This window comes from Mastigoproctus giganteus, chromosome 2 (assembly GCF_048544385.1).
Source record: "Mastigoproctus giganteus isolate SK-2022 chromosome 2, ASM4854438v1, whole genome shotgun sequence".
NCBI classification, from domain to species: Eukaryota; Metazoa; Arthropoda; class Arachnida; order Uropygi; family Thelyphonidae; genus Mastigoproctus; species Mastigoproctus giganteus.
In genome coordinates, this window is record NC_143576.1 from 270,440,572 (window position 1) to 270,458,901 (window position 18,330).

Consider the following 18,330-nt stretch of genomic DNA (forward strand, 5'->3'; position numbering starts at 1 on the left):
GTAATATGTATCCCTGCACTTATAAATCTTATTGATTTTCATTGTTAATCAATTCTGTTCAAACGGAAATCATGCCCCAAGTTCTAGCAGCAAAGCAACGGGCACAAAGTGGGGGAAGTGAAGGGGGCAATTTTCCACTGCTTCACAGCCTAAAAAAATTTGCAACTTGTGAAATGTTTGCATACCTTTCTAGAACAGGACATGATCTAACCAAGGAGGATGTCTTTGTGTGTGTGTGTGCTACATGCAGAGAACATCAAGAAATTAGATGCCAACTCATTGTTTTGGGTAGATGCCCCCGAAGGAATTAAAATGGGGGACCCATCAAGGTCTCAGCTGCCCAACCCAACTCACCCTTGTGCACCAGGCAACACAGCAACCTTCAATGCAGAATGCTCTGGTCCCACAGGAGCTAGTTATTGTCGGTGACTCAGTTGTCAGAGAGACGGGAAACATGCTGTCTAAAAAGAATAGATGGAAAGGGACCAGGGTATGTCTTCCAGGGGCAAATGTTGATGACTTTGTAGAGCAGATGTCATCTTTTAAGGGAATGAAAGGTGATATATTGCTGTACATGTTGGCATTACTGACATTAAGAGTAGGAGATTATTAGTATTAATATTAAAAATAATAATTTAAAATAGCATGCACCAAACTAGGGCCCCGGGTGCCAAGCGAATTCGAGGTCAAGCGATTTTTCTGAGATATATAGAGTGCTCATCAAAAGCGATTAAAGTTTTTTCTATTTTCCTACGTTTCTATTAGCAGCTTTATTTCTATATCGTTCAACACTTAAAAGCCACAAGTTAGAACAGAGAAAGGAAACTCACCTTTCTGTATTTATCCATATATTTCTATTTCCACTAACTAACTAACACTTTAACCGCTTGGCCTCCTAGCGGCACTGCTCCTTCCTCCCCGTGGCGAGGCCGGAAATCTTGGCAAGTAAGACCACTTGCCAAGGGCTAAAAGGAGCAAACATGGCAAACACAGACCATCAGGATATTGAGAACGAAAATCCAAAGAGACAAAAGACTGATCGGATGGAGCAACCTTGCCCATCGTTCTTAATTATCCACTCTCTTACTAGTCAGCCCATTAATAAATTGTCTCCGTTTGTCATACAAAAACATCTGGAGGGTATTGCAGGATCTCCCAAGACGGTGAAGAGACTGCAATCAGGAGACATACTAGTAGAAACCACCAACCACAGACATTCTGAGAAGCTGTTACAGCTTACAAGTTTTGCTGGCATTCCAGTCAAAATATCTCCGCACACAACCCTAAATTCATCTAAGGGTGTGATATCCAGTTGGGACTTATTAAACGTTACCGAGGAAGAAATAACCCAAGAGCTGCAGGGACAACACGTAATTGAAGCAAGACGAATAATGATTAAAAAAGATAATGAACTTACACCTACAAGAAATATTATTCTCACCTTCAATACACCCAACTTACCCTCCTCTGTAAAAGCAGGTTATTTACTTTGCCGCATCCGACCTTACATACCAAACCCTTTAAGATGTTACAAATGCCAAAAGTATGGCCACTCACAAACTGTATGCAGAGGAGTTCCTGTCTGCCCTAATTGTGGATCCTCAGATCACATACAAAGTAACTGTACAACTACAAAGACCTGCCCAAATTGCAAAGGTGACCATCCTGCATATTCAAAGACATGTGAAAAGTGGAAAACCGAGAAGAAAATAGGAAAATACAAGGTTGAGAACAAAGTAAGTTACCCAGAAGCGAGAAAATTACTTGCTCCTTCTATAACCAAAAATATGACCTATGCCAATGCTGTAAAAAAATACCAGACAGTCTCAACTCAAACCGATGTAACAGTTCCCACTAACAAATCAATTTCTGACTGGGCTAGAAATGTTCTTTCTAAATAACAACCCAAAGTCTCAGACCAGGCAAACAATACTCCTCTGACAATACCAGCAGCATCTCCTGCTCCAATGAGTACTACTACATCCAATATTACAAACTCAAATGCAATGAAAAATAACCAGGACACAACCATGGATACAGATGGCACATCTATACAGGAAGATCCAATTTTAGAAATTCACGCTGAAGAAGAAGAAATGGACACTCAAACCGATGTAACAGTTCCCACTAACAAATCAATTTCTGACTGGGCTAGAAATGGTCGGCCAATATTCTCCAAAAAAGATAAATCAAAATTAGAACGTCATAAGCCAGTCACCTTCAAAAAGTATTTTGCAATGGAACTGCAGAGGCTTTCGTTGCAACGCAGACGATATCCATGATCTGATTAATCGGTATTCACCAGTTGCTCTTTGTCTCCAAGAAACTTACTTAACTTCACAAATTTATCCTTCGATAAAGAACTATTGCCTTTATCGAAGAGATCGTAATACAGCAAATGCTGCCCATGGTGGTGTTGCAATCCTGATAAATTCAAAGATCCCAACAAAGCATATCTCACTTCAAACTGAAATAGAAGCTGTTCGTATAACGCTCCATATTTCATTAACACTTGTATCAATCTACTTGCAGCCAAACCATACATACTGTCTAAAAGAACTTGAAGACCTCATCATACAGATACCTCCACCTTTCTGTATTTTAGGGGACTTTAATGGGCACCACCCCCTATGGGGTGCTTCTAAATTGGATACACGTGGTCGACTCATTGAAAGACTTTTAGATGCACTAAACCTCGCCATACTGAATACTGGCACGCACACTCACATTCAGCTCCCAACTGGACATACTTCAGCAATAGATCTTTCCATTTGTTCTCCAGTACTGGTCCCGACCATAGAGTGGTATGTTATAAACGATCCTATGGGTAGTGATCACTTCCGAATTGTATGCAAGGTATTGATAGCACAGACTCCTTTAACAAAACCCTGCAGGAAATGGAAATTTACAAGAGCAAACTGGGCAAAATTTCAGTCATCAATCTCTTTCGATGACAAAAAAATCCATCTCCAGCGTATTGATGTACATCTCCAGTACATCTCCAGCGTACAGATTACATCACGTCGCATCTCTTAAACGTGGCTAAAGATACAATACCATTATCAAATCCACCGGGCCGTAAGCACTATAATTATTGGTGGAATGAGGAATGCACCAAAGCAAAAAAGGCAAAAAATAAAGCGTGGAATTTGTTTCGGCAATATCCAATCACAGCCAATCTGATAAATTATAAGAAAGAAAGGGCAAAAGCACGTTTTATACAGAGGCAAGCCAAAGAAGAATCCTGGATCCGTTTTGGCTCAACAATTAACAGAAACACTGACAGCAAATTAATTTGGAAAAAAATTAGACAGCTTTCTGGTAAGTTTCCAACCATACCTTCTCCAGTCCTCTCCTGGAATGGGCGAGATTTATCTAGTCCCTCGGATATAGCCAATGCTTTGGGCAATACTTTTGCTGAGATCTCAGCAACATCAGCTTATACTACATCTTTCCAACGAATTAAAAACAGTCTAGAACAGTATTCTGTTAACTTCCAAACTGCCCTCATCCTACCATATAACAAACCTCTACAATATTCTGAACTATTGCATGCCATTAAAACAGCTCGTAATGGTGCCGCCGGACCAGATGGCATCTATTATGTCATGCTGCAGCATCTTGATGGCAAAGCTTTGTGCCTCCTCCTGGTCTTTTACGACCGTATTTTTTTAGAAAAAATTTATCCAGCTTCTTGGCACCACTCTATTGTTTTGGCGTTCCTGAAGCCTGGTAAAGATCCAACCAATCCCCATAACTATAGACCAATATCTCTGTCCAGCTGCCTCAGCAAAATCCTTGAAAAAATTGTCCACAGTAGACTTGTCTGGATCATAGAGTCACAACATCTAATGAGCAATAGTCAGCATGGCTTTCGACAAAACAGATCATGCTTAGATCTCATGATCAAGGCTGAATTTGCCATTCGCAATGCCTTTGTTAAACACGAGCATCTGGTATTGGTTTCTATAGATATACAGAAGGCTTTTGACACCACCTGGCGATATGGCATACTTAGTGATCTTTATTCTCTCGGTCTACGGAGTAATCTTCCCATATTTGTTCAGAACTTCCTATACACTAGATCGTTTCAAGTAAAATACCGAAACGACCTCTCTACAACTTTCATTCAGGAAGAAGGTGTTCCTCAGGGATCTGTACTGAGTGCCACTCTCTTTGCTCTTAGAATCGATTCCATCACTAAACAGCTACCAAACACAGCTGAATCATATCTTTATGCGGATGACCTTTCCATTTCCTGTCATTCCCAAAGCATGACATCTATTGAAAGGCAGCTTCAGATATCACTGAATAAAATACAACAATGGGCCAGCCTTAATGGCTATCGGCTCTCACAACAGAAAACAGTTGCTATCCATTTTTGTAGACAACGCAAACTCCATCTGGATCCTGAACTTCAAATTTCCAGCGTCTCCATCCCAGTCACTACTAACATCAGATTTCTAGGATTAATCCTTGACAACAAATTAAATTTCTTAGACCATATTAAAAATGTACGTACTTCCTGTTTAAAAAAGTTAAATATACTCAGAACTTTATCCGCCCTAACATGGGGTGCAGATCGCACCTCCTTACTTCGGTTATACAGGGCATTAATCCGATCCCGTCTCGATTATGGTGTGCCCGTCTATGATTCTGCCAGAGCAAGTGCTTTGCGCTGGCTTGATCCAGTTCAGCACAGCGCCTTGAGGACTGCACTTGGGGCTTTCAGAACATCACCAGCACATAGCCTCTACATCGATGCACATGAGCCCCCCTTTAACTCTACATAGGAAAACACTGCTACTGAAGTATGCCGTTAAAATACAATTGTGCCTAGCATCCAATTCAGCCATACTTATTCAATCCACCATTAGAAAACCTCTACAGAATTAAGCCTAGCATAGTAAAACCAGCTGGTCTTCGCCTTCTTGAACTGATGCAGGTTTGGAATGTTCCCATTCATTCTGTACAAGAAGTAGTAACATGCACTCAACCGCCATGGACGTGTACTCCTCTACCCACCTGTGACACTTACCTTTGCCAGTGGGGAAAAAATGTTCTTCAAGCATCAAATGTGAAACAACTTCATGCAATTCGCACTCACAGATATTTTGACTTTTCTCCAATTTATACAGATGGCTCTAAATCTAACTCAAACGTTGGAGCAGCAGCAGTGTTCCTAAATACCACTATTTCAGCATCCCTTCCACCTGAATTCAGCATCTTCTCAGCAGAATTATATGCAATTAAACTAGCCTTAGAAAATCTCAGTTCTGACTGCTCATTAAAATTTGTTATTTACACTAACTCCCTCAGCTCAATTATGGCATTATCTAACTCTGCAGATAAAGTTCACCCTTTTCTAAATGAAATTAGAAGATTATTACTGAAGATTGAAGAGCACCACCAACTGATCACCTTCTGCTGGATTCCGGCACATTCTGGAATTTCCGGTAATGAACTGGCCGATAGAGCGGCAAAAAATCCATCTACCTTAAATTTAACCAATATACCTGTTCCAGCATCAGACTATCCACAAATCATTCGTGGTGCATGCCTAACAGAATGGACAGCACTCTGGCACTCTCAAACAAATAACAAACTTTTCCAACTTAAACAGGATCCTAAAATTTGGCGTTCCAGTGTCCGTTCATCAAGACGACAAGAAGTACTTCTTTCAAGATCAAGATCAAGAAGGCCATACACATTTGACTCACCTTCATTTACTCACAGGAGATGATACACCACAGTGTCCACATTGTTCTCTAAATTTGACTGTGAAACACATTCTCATTGAATGCCCACACTATAATCAAGACAGAAATACAACCCTACTATTTTTAGTTAACCTTCGGAAACCAATAACCCTAGAGAATGTCATTGGTGACAATGCAAATATTCCTGAATTTTTTAACTTTCTGAAGAAAATTGGACTTCTTACTCATTTCTGATTTCTCCTTTTTTGACGTGACAAGAAATTCTCATATTTTATTACAATAAAGGAATAGGCGCATTATAGCCAAAGCAGCTTATGCACCAGAAACCCCCACAACAACAGCACCAAACTAGAGCAGCAAAGCAACGGACACAAAGTGGCAGGAGTGCTGTGACTCGTGGGAGAACTGAGGGGGGGGCGATTCTCCAACGCATAAACAGCCTAAAAAAATGTGCAACTTGTGAAATGTTTGGCGAACTCTCTGGAACGGAACACGATATTGCCACGAGGGATATCTTTATGTGTGCGCAATGTAAGGAGTGTAAGGAAATCGGACGACAACTCAGCGTTGTTATGGGCCTATATGAGAGCTTGAAGGAAAGGGTGGATGCCCTCGAAGGATCTAAATTGAGGGCCCATCAAGCTCTTAGCTGCCCACATCAACGCCAGAGCTTCAACTTGGTCATTACGTGACACAGCGGCAACCCCCAAGGCAGAATGCGCTGGAACCACAGGAACTACTAGTTGTTGTTGACTCTATTCTCAGGGAAACTGGGAACATGCTTTGTAAAAAGGATAGGTGGAACAGGACCAGAGTATGTCTGCTAGGGTAAAAGGTTGATGACGTTGTAGAGCGGATATCATCTTTTAAGGGCGCAAAAGGTGATATAGTTGTACACGTTGGCATTAATGATATTAAGAGTACGAGACCAGCAGAATTACTTAACAAGTACAGGTCACTGTTGAAAAAAAGCTGGGAATTAGGATTGAATTTGAAAGGGTCTACAATTCTGCCCAGACACAATAGAAGGGAGTATATGATGAGAGCCTTGTCGATCAATTCGGCCCTGGAAAGGTTGTGCAAGGCTCAAGGGATGGAATTTTTTTCATCCTGGTCTGTACTTGTTAACAGGAGAGACTGTATCTACAGGGATCGCATACACTTAAATAGAAAGGGTGCAAGAATATTTGCTGATGCTATTAAGGCAGTGTTAGGTCGGTCGGAAAACTGATAGCTTGGGGGGATACAAGGACTAATGGTTTAACAGTAGCCATAGGCAGAGGTGAAGGTGATTCTTTCACAACTTCTATTAGAATAAGCAACCTGGAGCGAGGGGTGTTGGGGGTTTCAGGGATGGATGGCAGTCATCGTGAAATAGGTCAGTATATGGGATGTGTTAGGGTGAATAGGAATAGGAGCATGTGTGCTTGCATGTATTCCAATGCTAGAAGTATAGTAAATAAATTTGATGAATTTGAAGTGTTGGTCAAGACATCAAAGGCGGATATTGTTGGGATAGCAGAGATGTGGTGTCACACATATATAAGGAATGCAGAACTGGAATTTGGGGAGTACAATGTGTACAGAAAGGATAGAAAGGGAGGAGGTGTTATGCTGGTAATTAAGAAAAACATAAAATCAAAAGAAGTGCACCCAGTTGATATAGATGAACAGTGCACTGTTGAGTCAGTTTGGTATGACATAAGCACTACGAAAGCAAAAATAAGAGTAGGAGTGTGTTATAGACCTAATGACTCGAATGAGTTCAACGAACAATTGTACAGAGATATAGAGTGGGGTAGTAAATCAGAATGTCTTATAATGGGGGATTTTAACTTCCCAGATATTGACTGGAACTTGAGTTGGTCACTCACACACTAGTCAGACTTTTGTGGATTTATTGGATGATTGTTTTCTGCAGCAGCATATTCGAGAGGCAACCAGAGAGAGTAATACTCTTGATCTGATTATCAGCAGTGATCATTTGTATTAACAATTTGCAGATAAAGGAACCACTAGGTGGCAGTGATCACAGTGTATTGATGTGGGATTTACTTAAAGATTTAATTACCATCAGGGGTAAAGGAAAGGGTTTTTGCTTCCGTATCAACTTCTGTCTGTCGTTGAAGTTGATAGGTTGAATAAATTTAAGGAGGAACTGGACAGGCATTTGGAGGGAATGGTGTGTTTTTTTTTGGCTGATGCTGCATAAGCTCATACACTTATCACATGCCACCACCACTACTACTATTAGTAATGGCCACATGGTGCAAGGTCTCAGAAAGTTTTTAAATTCTGTACAGTGGGATCAACTGATGATGTTACCAACAGTAAATTCTAAGTGGGAAGCATTCAAGGAATTAATCGTGGATGCTACTAAAAGTTTTATAAAGTAAAGTGCAATCATTATCAACCCACTGCAGGATGGAAGCCTCCTCAACAATTCATGCTGAGGGAAATGGACCATAATCTGCCACGCTGGTCCAGTGCGGGTTGGCAGATCGACCGTATTCAGCAGTCAGGGGCTTGAACCCCAGTCTACTCAAAGAGCGTGCGCTACTGCACTCCCGCTCCTGCCCACTTGGCTACGGAGGCCTAGTTTTATACCTATTATGAAATATTGTTCAAGAATTAGGCCTAATTGGTTATCTAATGAACTAATGAGACTCGTAACAGAGAAGAAAAATGCATGGGATGCATACAAATTAACACGTGACACAGAAGCCTATGATAGCTACAAGTTGATCTGTAACCAAGTTACAAAGGAGGTTAGGCAGGTGAAGGCAGATTACGAGAAATCCTTGGCAAATGATGCTAAGAAAAATAGCAAGGATTTCTTTACTTATATAAACTCTAAAAGGAAGGGGATGAATCTGATTGGTCCACTTGACATCGATGGTTCGACTGTTGATGATCCTGCTCAGATAGCAAACAAACTGAATGAGTATTTTGCACCTACATTCACACATGAGGAATTATTAAGATTTGAAAATCGCAGAAGGTTATCAAATTGTAGCAGGATATTTAATGATTTTGTAATAACTGAGAGCAAAGTGCTGGAGAAATTGTTGAAGTTAAACATAAGAAAGGCACCTGGGGTGGATGGGATCTATCCAGTTATATTAAAGGAGGCGGCAAAGGAAGTAAGCAAACCCTTAGCCATAATTATGAGAGCATCCTTGGACTCAGGGGAGGTACCCATAGACTGGAGTTGTGCAAATGTGACCCCAGTTCACAAAGGAGGATCAAAGACTGACACAAGTAATTATAGACCAGTTAGTTAAACTTCTGTTCTGGTAAAATAATGGAGTCACTGGTTAAATTTCCTTGTCTAAATCTGAGCTATAACTGAAGTCTTGTCTAAATGATCCTGCAGTGCTTCTTTAACCAGTGCCTCCATTAATTTTCCTGGAACAGAAGTTAAGCTCACAGGTCTATAATTACTTGTGTCAGCCTTTGATCCTCCTTTGTGAATTGGGGTCACATTTGCACATTTCCAGTCTATGGGTACCTCCCCTCAGTCCAAGGAAGCTCTCATAATTATGGCTAAGGGTTTGCTTACTTCCTTTGCTGCCTCCTTTAATATAACTGGATAGATCCCATTCACCCCGGGTGCCTTTCTTGTGTTTATCTTCAACAGTTTCTCCTCCACTTTACTCCCAGTTATTTCAAGATTCTGTAGCTTACTGCTAGAGTTGAATACACCTCTGGCATTCCCCCTCACTGAATAACTCCTCATGTGTGAATGTCGATGCAAAATATTCATTTAGTTTGTTAGCTACCTGAGCAGGATCATCAACACTTGACCCATCAATATCAAGTGGACCAATCTGATTCATCCCCTTCCTTCTAGAGTTTACATAAGTAAAGAACTCTTTGCTGTTTTTCTTTGCATCCAAGGATTTCTCGTAATCTGCCTTCGCCTGCCTAACCTCCTTTGTAACTTGGTTGCATATCAACTTGTATCTATCATAGGCTTCTGTGTCATGTGTTAATTTGTATGTATCCCATGCATTTTTCTTCTCTGCCATATGCCTCATTAGTTCATCTGACATTCATTTTGGCCTAAACCCTGAACAATATTTCTTAGTTGGTATGTAAAGCCTAGTAGCTTCCAAGATAAGTTCTTTGAATGCTTCCCATTTTGAATTTGCTGTTTGTAACATCATCAGTTGGTCCCACTGTATAGAATTTAAATACTGTCTCAGTCCATCGTAGTCGCCTTTACGGAAGCAATAACTCTTCCCTTTACCCCTAATGGTAGTTACCTCTTTGAGTAAATCCCACTTCAGCACACTGTGATCACTGCCACCAAGTGGTTCATTTATCTGCAGATTCTTAATGCATGAAGAATCACTGCTGATAATCAAATCAAGAGTATTACTCCCTCTAGCTGCCTCCCGAACATGCTGATGTAGAAAACATTCATCCAATAAATCCACAAAAGTCCTGCTAGTGTGTGTGTAACCAGCCCCCAAATTCCAGTCAATATCTGGGAAATTAAAATCTCCCATTATAAGACACTCTGATTTACTGGCCCACTCTATTTCCCTGTACAGTTCCTTATTATACTCATCAGAGTCATTAGGCCTATAGCACACTCCTACTCTCAATTTTGATCTCCCAATGTTTATGTCACACCAAACTGACTCGACACTGCACTGTCCAGCGATGTCGACTGGCTTCACTTCCTTGGATTTTATGTGTTTCTTAACTAATAGCATAACCCCTCCTCCCTTCCTATCCTGTCTATCCTTTCTGTAGACGTTGTACTCCCCAAATTGCAGTTCTGCATCCCTTATATCTGTGTGACACCACGCCTCTGATATCCCAACAATATCTGCCTTCGATGTTTTGAGAAATACCTCAAATTCATCAAATTTATTTACTAAACTCCTAGTCCTAGTGTTGGTGTACACGAAAGTATACCTGCACCTGTTTCTATTCTTAGCTACCCTAACACAACCCATGTGTTTACTTGTACCGCAATGGCTCCCAGCAGTCTCTGAAATACCATGCATCTTGTTTTTCAGGCTTCTGCTCATTCTAATAGAAGTAGTGCAAGAATCTCTTTCAACTCTGCTAGTGGCTACTGTCAATCTATTGGTCTTTGTCTCCCCCCAAGCTAGCAGTTTTCCGACCCACCTAACACTGCCTCGATAGCATCAGCAAATATTTTGCACCCTTTCTATTTAAGTGTATCCCATCCCTGTAGAAGCAATCTCTCCTGTTAACAAGTACAGTCCAGGCTGAAAAAAATTCTACCCCTTGAGCCTTGCACAATCTTTCCAGGGCCGAATTGATCGACAAGGCTCTCATCATATACTCCCTCCTATCGTGTCTGGGCAGAATTGCAGACACTTTCAAATTCAACCCTAATTCTCGGCTTTTGTTCAACAGTGACCTGTACTTGTTAAGTAATTCTGCCGGTGCAGAATTAATTAAGATGCATTGTAGGATCATCTAGACAAGACGGCAGCAATAATTCAGACACAGCATGGTTTTGTTAAAGGAAAGTCTTGTTTGTCAAATTTGATAGAATGTTATGATGTGGTTACAAAGGAACTGGATGCAAAAAATAATTTTGATATATATTTGGATTTCAGGAAAGCTTTTGACACTGTTGCGCATGGAAGACTATTGTACAAATTGGAGCAGAATGGTATTAAGGGTAAGTTGCTACAATGGATGAAAGGATGGTTACGTGTGAGAAGACAGAGGGTGATAATCAATGGGTGCTGCTCTTCTTGGACTAATGTTATTAGTGGAGTCCCACAGGGTTCAGTGTTGGGTCCACTTTTGTTTTGTATATTTATCAATGATATTAATGAAGGTATATCAGGCTTAGTGTTGAAGTTTGCAGATGATAGAAAGGTTGGCAGGGTTGTTAATGACAGTAATGTCAGTGTGCTACTACAACAGGATCTAGATAATTTGGGCAGATGGCCTAAGAAGTGGCAACTGAAGTTTATCCTTGACAAATGCCAAGTACTGCATATGGGTAGAAGTAACCCCAGAGAAATGTACCAACTGTGTGGTACTACACTTAAAGTGGTAGAAAATGAAAACGACCTGGGAGTTATTGTGCACTCAGATATGAAGTTTTCTGAGCAATGCTGACAGGCTGCCAGGGCAGGTGATTGGGTTTTGTCATTGATATATAGGAATTTTGCTAGCAGGGAAAAGGAGTTGATTGTCCCTCTGTATAAGGCAGTGGTCAGGCCACGCCTTGAGTACTGCGTACAAGTGTGGAGGCCTCATTTTAGGAAGGATGTAGATTTACTTGAGTTTGTACAGAGAAGTGCAACAATATTGGTGAGGGGAATGAAGGGGTCCTCTTACCAAGAGAGGCTAAAGTTCTGCAAATTGCAGTGGCTTAAGGCTAGGCACCTGTGCAGTGATCTGATTGAGGTGTATAAGGCCTTGAATGGGTTTAGCACGCTGAATTTTTGAATTCTCGTTCTCAAAACTTGAGAACGAGAGTAGCCTCTGCAGACGTACATTTTTCCCGCTCCTGGAACAGAGAAGTTTTTTCTTATTTATTTTCTGTTTTATTAGCTTAAATTGGCATATTAACTTATTTTCTAGAAAAGCTTTATATTCCTATTTACGATACTTAGATTAAAGTAACTTAGATAGAGATTTTGTAGGTATTACTTAGTATCGGAAAGGGTATCAAAATCCACGTGTTTACCGTTCGTAATAGCCGCCATTGTTACGCGATACAAAATATCTCGAAACAGATAGCATAAGCTTCATATAGTATAGTATAGTACATAATATTGTCACTTAATCAGATGATTAATCTTGTTGAACTTCATTGTCAATTAAATTGTCCTTTTAACTATACATATAACGTCTTGGGTTACGTAACATAAATAATTAGTAAAAAATAAATAATTAATACTTACCTTGATACGGAAGTTATATAAAGGGATTTCGTAGATAACACTCGATACTGAAACATAAATATAGTGTTATAACTGTGTTGGGATATAAGATTAGGGTTTTAATTTTGTACTGAAATTGAAATTTTATTGAAATTAAATTGAAATCATGACTCAGACCAGAGCAGCAAAACAAAAGGCTCAAGCTAATGGGAGTGCTGTGGCTCATGGGAGAACTGAGAGGGGCAGTTGCCCTCTGAATCACAGCCTATTAAAATGCGCTACTTGCTTAATGTTTGTGGACAGTCAGGTACGGGACATGATACTGCCATGGTGAATGTCTTTGTGTATGTTCGATGCAAGGAATGTAAGGAAATCAGGCGACAACTCAGCATTTGTTATGGGCCAATATGAGAGCTTGAAGGACAGGGTGGATGCCCTCAAAGGATTAAATGTGAGTGGCCCATCAAGCTCTCAGCTGCCCACACCAATGCCAGAGCTTGCACTTGGTAATCACGCAACACAGCGACAGCTCCCAAGGCAGAATGCGCTGGTCCTAAAGGAACTAGTAGTTCTTGGTGACTCTATTGTCAGGGAAATGGGAAATATGCTTTGTAAAAAGGATAGGTGGAACAGGACCGGGTAATGTCTGCCAGGGGCAAAGGTTGATGACGTTGAGCATCTTTTAAGGGCACAATAGGTGATATAGTTGTACACGTTGGCACTAATGATATTAAGAGTAGGAGACCGGCGGAATTATTTAACAAGTACAGGTCACTGTTGAAAAAAAGCCTTGAATTATGGTTGAATTTGAAAGTGTCTGCAATTCTGCCCAGACACGATAGAAGGGAGTATATGATGAGAGGCCTGTTAATCAATTCCGCCCTGGAAAGATTGTGCAAGGCACAAGGGGTAGAATTTTTTTCAGCCTGGTCTGTACTTGTTAACAGGAGAGACTGCTTCTACAGGGATGGGATACACTTAAATAGAAAGGGTGCAAGAATGTTTGCTGATGCTATCGAGGCAGTGTTAGGTGGGTTGGAAAACTGCTAGATTGGTGGGATACAAGGACTAGTAGATTAACAGTAGCCACTGGTAGAGATGAAAGTGATTCTTGCACTGCTTCTATTGGAATGAGCCACAGCCTGTAAAATAAGATACAGGATATTTCAAAGACTGCTGGGAATCATTGGGGTACAAATAAACACATAGGTTGTGTTAGGGTAGCTAAGAAAAAGAACAGGTGCATGTATACTTGAGTGTACACCAATGCTAGGAGTTTAGTAAATAAATATGACGAACTTGAAGTATTGCTCAAAACATCAAAGGTTGATATTGTGGTGATTTGAGAGACATGGTTTCACACAGATATAAAGAATGCAGAACTGAAATTTGGAGAGTACAATGTCTACAGAAAGGACAGACAGGATAGGAAGGGAGGAGGGGGTTATGCTGTTAGTTAAGAAACACATAAAATCTAAAGAATTGCATCCAATTGATGTTGGTAGACAATGCAGTGTTAAGTCTGTATGGTGTGACATAAGCAATAGGAAAGGAAAAATGACAGTAGGTGTCTGTTATAAGCCAAATGAATCTGATGGGTATAATGAGCAATTGTGCAGAGAAATAAAGTGGACCAGTAAATAAGAGAGTCTTCTAATGGGGGATTTTAATTTCCCAGAGATTGATTGGAATTTCTGGATTGGTCACTCACACACTAGCAAGGCTTTTGTGGATTTATTGGATGATTGTTTTCTACAGCAGGTTGTTCGGGAGGCAACTAGAGGGAGAAATACTCTTGATCTGATTACCAGTAGTGATTCTTCATACATCAAGAATCTACAGATAAAGGAACCACTAGGTGGCAGAGATCACAGTGTGTTTAAGTAGGATTTACTCAAAGAGGTTAAATACAATCAAGGTAAAGGGAAGGGTTTTTTCTTTCAAAAAGATGACTACGGTGGTCTGAGAAAGTATTTAAATTCTAAACGGTGGGACCAACTGATAATGTTACCAACAGCAAATTCAAAATGGGAAGCATTCAAAGAATTAATCTTGGAAGCTACTAGGCTTTTCATACCAACAAAGAAATATTGTTCAAGATTTAGGCCTAAATGGATGTCAGATGAACTAACTAGACATGTGACAGAGAAGAAAAATGCATGGGATACATATAAATTAACATGTGACACAGAAGCCTATGATAGATATACGCTGGTCTGTAACCAAGTTACAAAGGAGGTTAGGCAGGTGAAGGCAGATTACGAGAAATCTAAAGGTAGGTAAAGGATGCAAAGAAAAACAGCAAAGAGTTCTTTACTTATGTAAACTCTAGAAGGAAGGGGATGAATCAGATTGGTCCACTTGATATCGATGAGTCAACTGTTGATGATCCTACTCATGTAGCTAACAAACTGAATGAATATTTTGCATCGACATTCACACATGAGGAGTTATTCAGCGAGGGCAATGCCAGAGACGTATTCAACTCTGGAAGTAAGCTAGAGAATCTTGTTATAACTGAGAGTAAAGTGGAGGAGAAATTGTTGAAGATAAATACAAGAAAGGCACCTGGGGTGGATGGGATCTATCCAGTTATATTAAAGGAGGCAGCAAAGGAAGTAAGCAAACCCTTAGCCATAATTATGAGAGCTTCCTCGGACTCAGGGGAAGTACCCATGGACTGGAGATGTGCAAATGTGACCCGAGTTCACAAAGGAGGATCAAAGGGCGACACAAGTAATTATAGACCTGTTAGTTTAACTTCTGTTCCTGGAAAATTAATGAAGGCACTGGTTAAAGAAGCTCTGCAGGATCATCTAGACAAGACTTCAGTTATAGCTCAGACACAGCATGGTTTTGTTAAGGGGACGTCTTGCCTGACCAATTTGATTGGATACTATGATGCAGTACAAAAGAACTGGATGCAGGGAATAACTTTGATATTATATACACCTAATTCTGTTTTTACACGATAGATACGTTCCTGAAAAATACGTGTAAAAAAAATTCGTGTAAAAAAAGACATTGTATTTATGGAAGAAAAGAAGATTGGTTCCGGATCTAAAAAAATCAGTAAAAATAATTAAAAAAAAAACACATAAAATATTCGTTTTAAGCTTATTATTTTATTTCAACAAAATACACATGTAATAATATGTAATTAAAATGTACTAAAATAAATTTGTATGCATATGAAATGAAAAAAAATTCTTCATGAACAAAAAAAATCTGTTTTACATATAACAAGATTTTATTCATTTTCCACTTTCTGATAATAAACGGCGCATACGTTTGCGTACGACTGGAATATCACTGCCATCACTAGAAATGTTGTGGACATCGTCTTCTTCCTCTATTAATGAAATTCTTTCTGTGATCTCTTCAGCAAAATCAGCACGAATCTCCTCTGATGCTGATGTTTCACCGGTTTTACGAACGAATTCAGTTATTAATCGTTGTGTTCGTGTTTTGGTTAGTCCGTTATATAATTCTCTGTAAGAGGCTGTCAACAACTTCAGTTCGCGTTGAAACTTCCCAGCGCGTTCCTCATTAGGGTCATGTTTGACAAAATGATTACCTAATTTTCTAGCCAGTTCCAGACCTTCTTTTATTAAATCTGCATTTAGAACAGGATCATTTTCTTCATCATCACTACGTTCTGTGGGATAAGGAGTCCCAAGGACAACCTCTAATATTTCATCTTCGCTTAGGGCTTTGTCGGTTAACAATTCATCAATATCTTCAAACGATAGATCATCGAATCCTTCTCCACCAATTTTGTGTGCCATTGTAATGATGTTGGGAAATTCGGTCGTATTAGGGATGATGGGATCTTTGCTTTTTACACATTGTGGCCAAACCGCTTTCCAACACGCATTTAAAGTTGCTGGTTTTAATTCAGTTAACGCTAATCCAACTTGATTGATACAATCCATAATTGAGAATTTCTTCCACACATCAATGACTGTTAGTGTTTCATCATTCAGTTTGTCCAAAACGTGTTGGAATGTTCGTTTTACGTAATATGTTTTAATTGTCGCAATTATACCTTGGTCTAGCGGTTGTATCAAAGATGTAGTATTAGGTGGCAGAAATAAAATTTGTACATTTGGGTGTTCCAAGACAGGATGGCCGGGTGCATTGTCAAGAATCAGAACTTTAAATTCGAGACCTTTCAAATTCATATAACGTCTGACTTCTGGGACGAAACATTTGTTGAACCATTCTGTAAAAATAGTAGTGGTCACCCAGGCCTTCTTGTTTGCCATCCAGTGAACAGGCAATTTATTGATATCTACACCTTTCATTGAACGTGGGTTTAGGGCTCGATTTACCAGCAGTGGTTTCAACATACGATCTCCTGAAGCGTTGGAGGAAAATAATAAGGTCACACGATCCTTAGCTACCTTAAAACCACCAGCAGTTTTCTGCGATTTGGCTACATACGTTCTGTTCGGCATTCGTTTCCAGAAGAAACCAGTTTCATCTGCATTCCACACTTGATCAGGAGTGTATCCTCCATCTTCAATAATTTTTGCAAGTTCCTGCGGGAATACTTTAGCAGCCGATTCATCTGCAGATGCAGTTTCACCTTTAATTTTTATATTATGAAGAGCATTCCTTTTAAGAAACCCTGTCATCCAACCTGTACTCGCAGAAAATTCATACTTTCTGTTTAACTGAGATGAAGTGCTTGGCTCCTTTTCTTTAATCTGTCTGTAAATTCTTAGTGCTGTTTGCTTGATGGCATTTCCATCTACTGGTACTCTTTTTTGTGACTGATCTTCTATCCACATTACCAGGGCTTTTCCATTTTTTCCTTGACAATATCTCTTGTATATGATGATGAATTAACACTTACTTTTGTTCCAGAACATACCGACTTCCTAATTGCAGCTTCATTTTTCTTAATAGTTCTTACGGTAGCTTCATGTACACCAAAATGCCTTCCTACAGACGTAGCCCCTTGTCCAGTTGCAAGACGATCTAAAATTTGAATTTTAAGTTCCAAAGAAATCGCTTTCCTTTTCATTTTGGTAATAGGCGAATTATTCGACATTATATAAGGGCTACCGAAAAATATCTCAGTTATAATTAATAAAAAAAGGTATGAACATTTTGTAAACTTACAATTTATTGACTGGCAAAATTAATAAATTTATATGTGCACAAATTTCACTAAAGATTCTTTCACTTTGAAATAGAGCTTACTACTACATGTCTGCTGAAGATACAATGCACGAATACCGTAGATGTGCACAAAATTAATAAAAACGTTGATGATTCATAGATACCTAGACGTAAACATTGGTAAGCAAAAGCACGCGTTTCAAAACGCAAACACTAGCAGTTATCCAATCTATTGATGCGTGTAATATAGAAATGATACTAATATGCCACAAATAAAAAAAAAATTTCTTAGAATTTAGGCAAAAAAAAATTCATAGAAATCGTGTTAAATCAAAATGACTCGCGTAAAAAGAGAATGAAATATTTATTTTGAATTCGTGTTAAACCAAATTCGTGTAAAAAAAGTTCGTGCAAAAACAGAATTAGGTGTACTTGGATCTTAGAAAGGCTTTTGGTACTTTTGCACATGGAAGACTGCTGCACACATTGGAGCAGTGTGGCATTGGAGGCAAATTGCTGCTATGGATAAAGGGGTGGTTGAGGGGGAAAACACAGAGAGTGGTAATCAATGGACACTGCTGATCGTGGAC

The 18,330-nt window shown here is 39.6% G+C and overlaps 1 protein-coding gene across 3 annotated transcripts in view; it reads left to right on the forward strand.

Moving 5' to 3' along the window:
• The window catches only part of LOC150090468 (uncharacterized), a 678,730-nt gene that overhangs the window by 477,278 nt on the left and 183,122 nt on the right, over positions 1-18,330 (forward strand). The gene's annotated exons all lie outside the window — the stretch shown is intronic.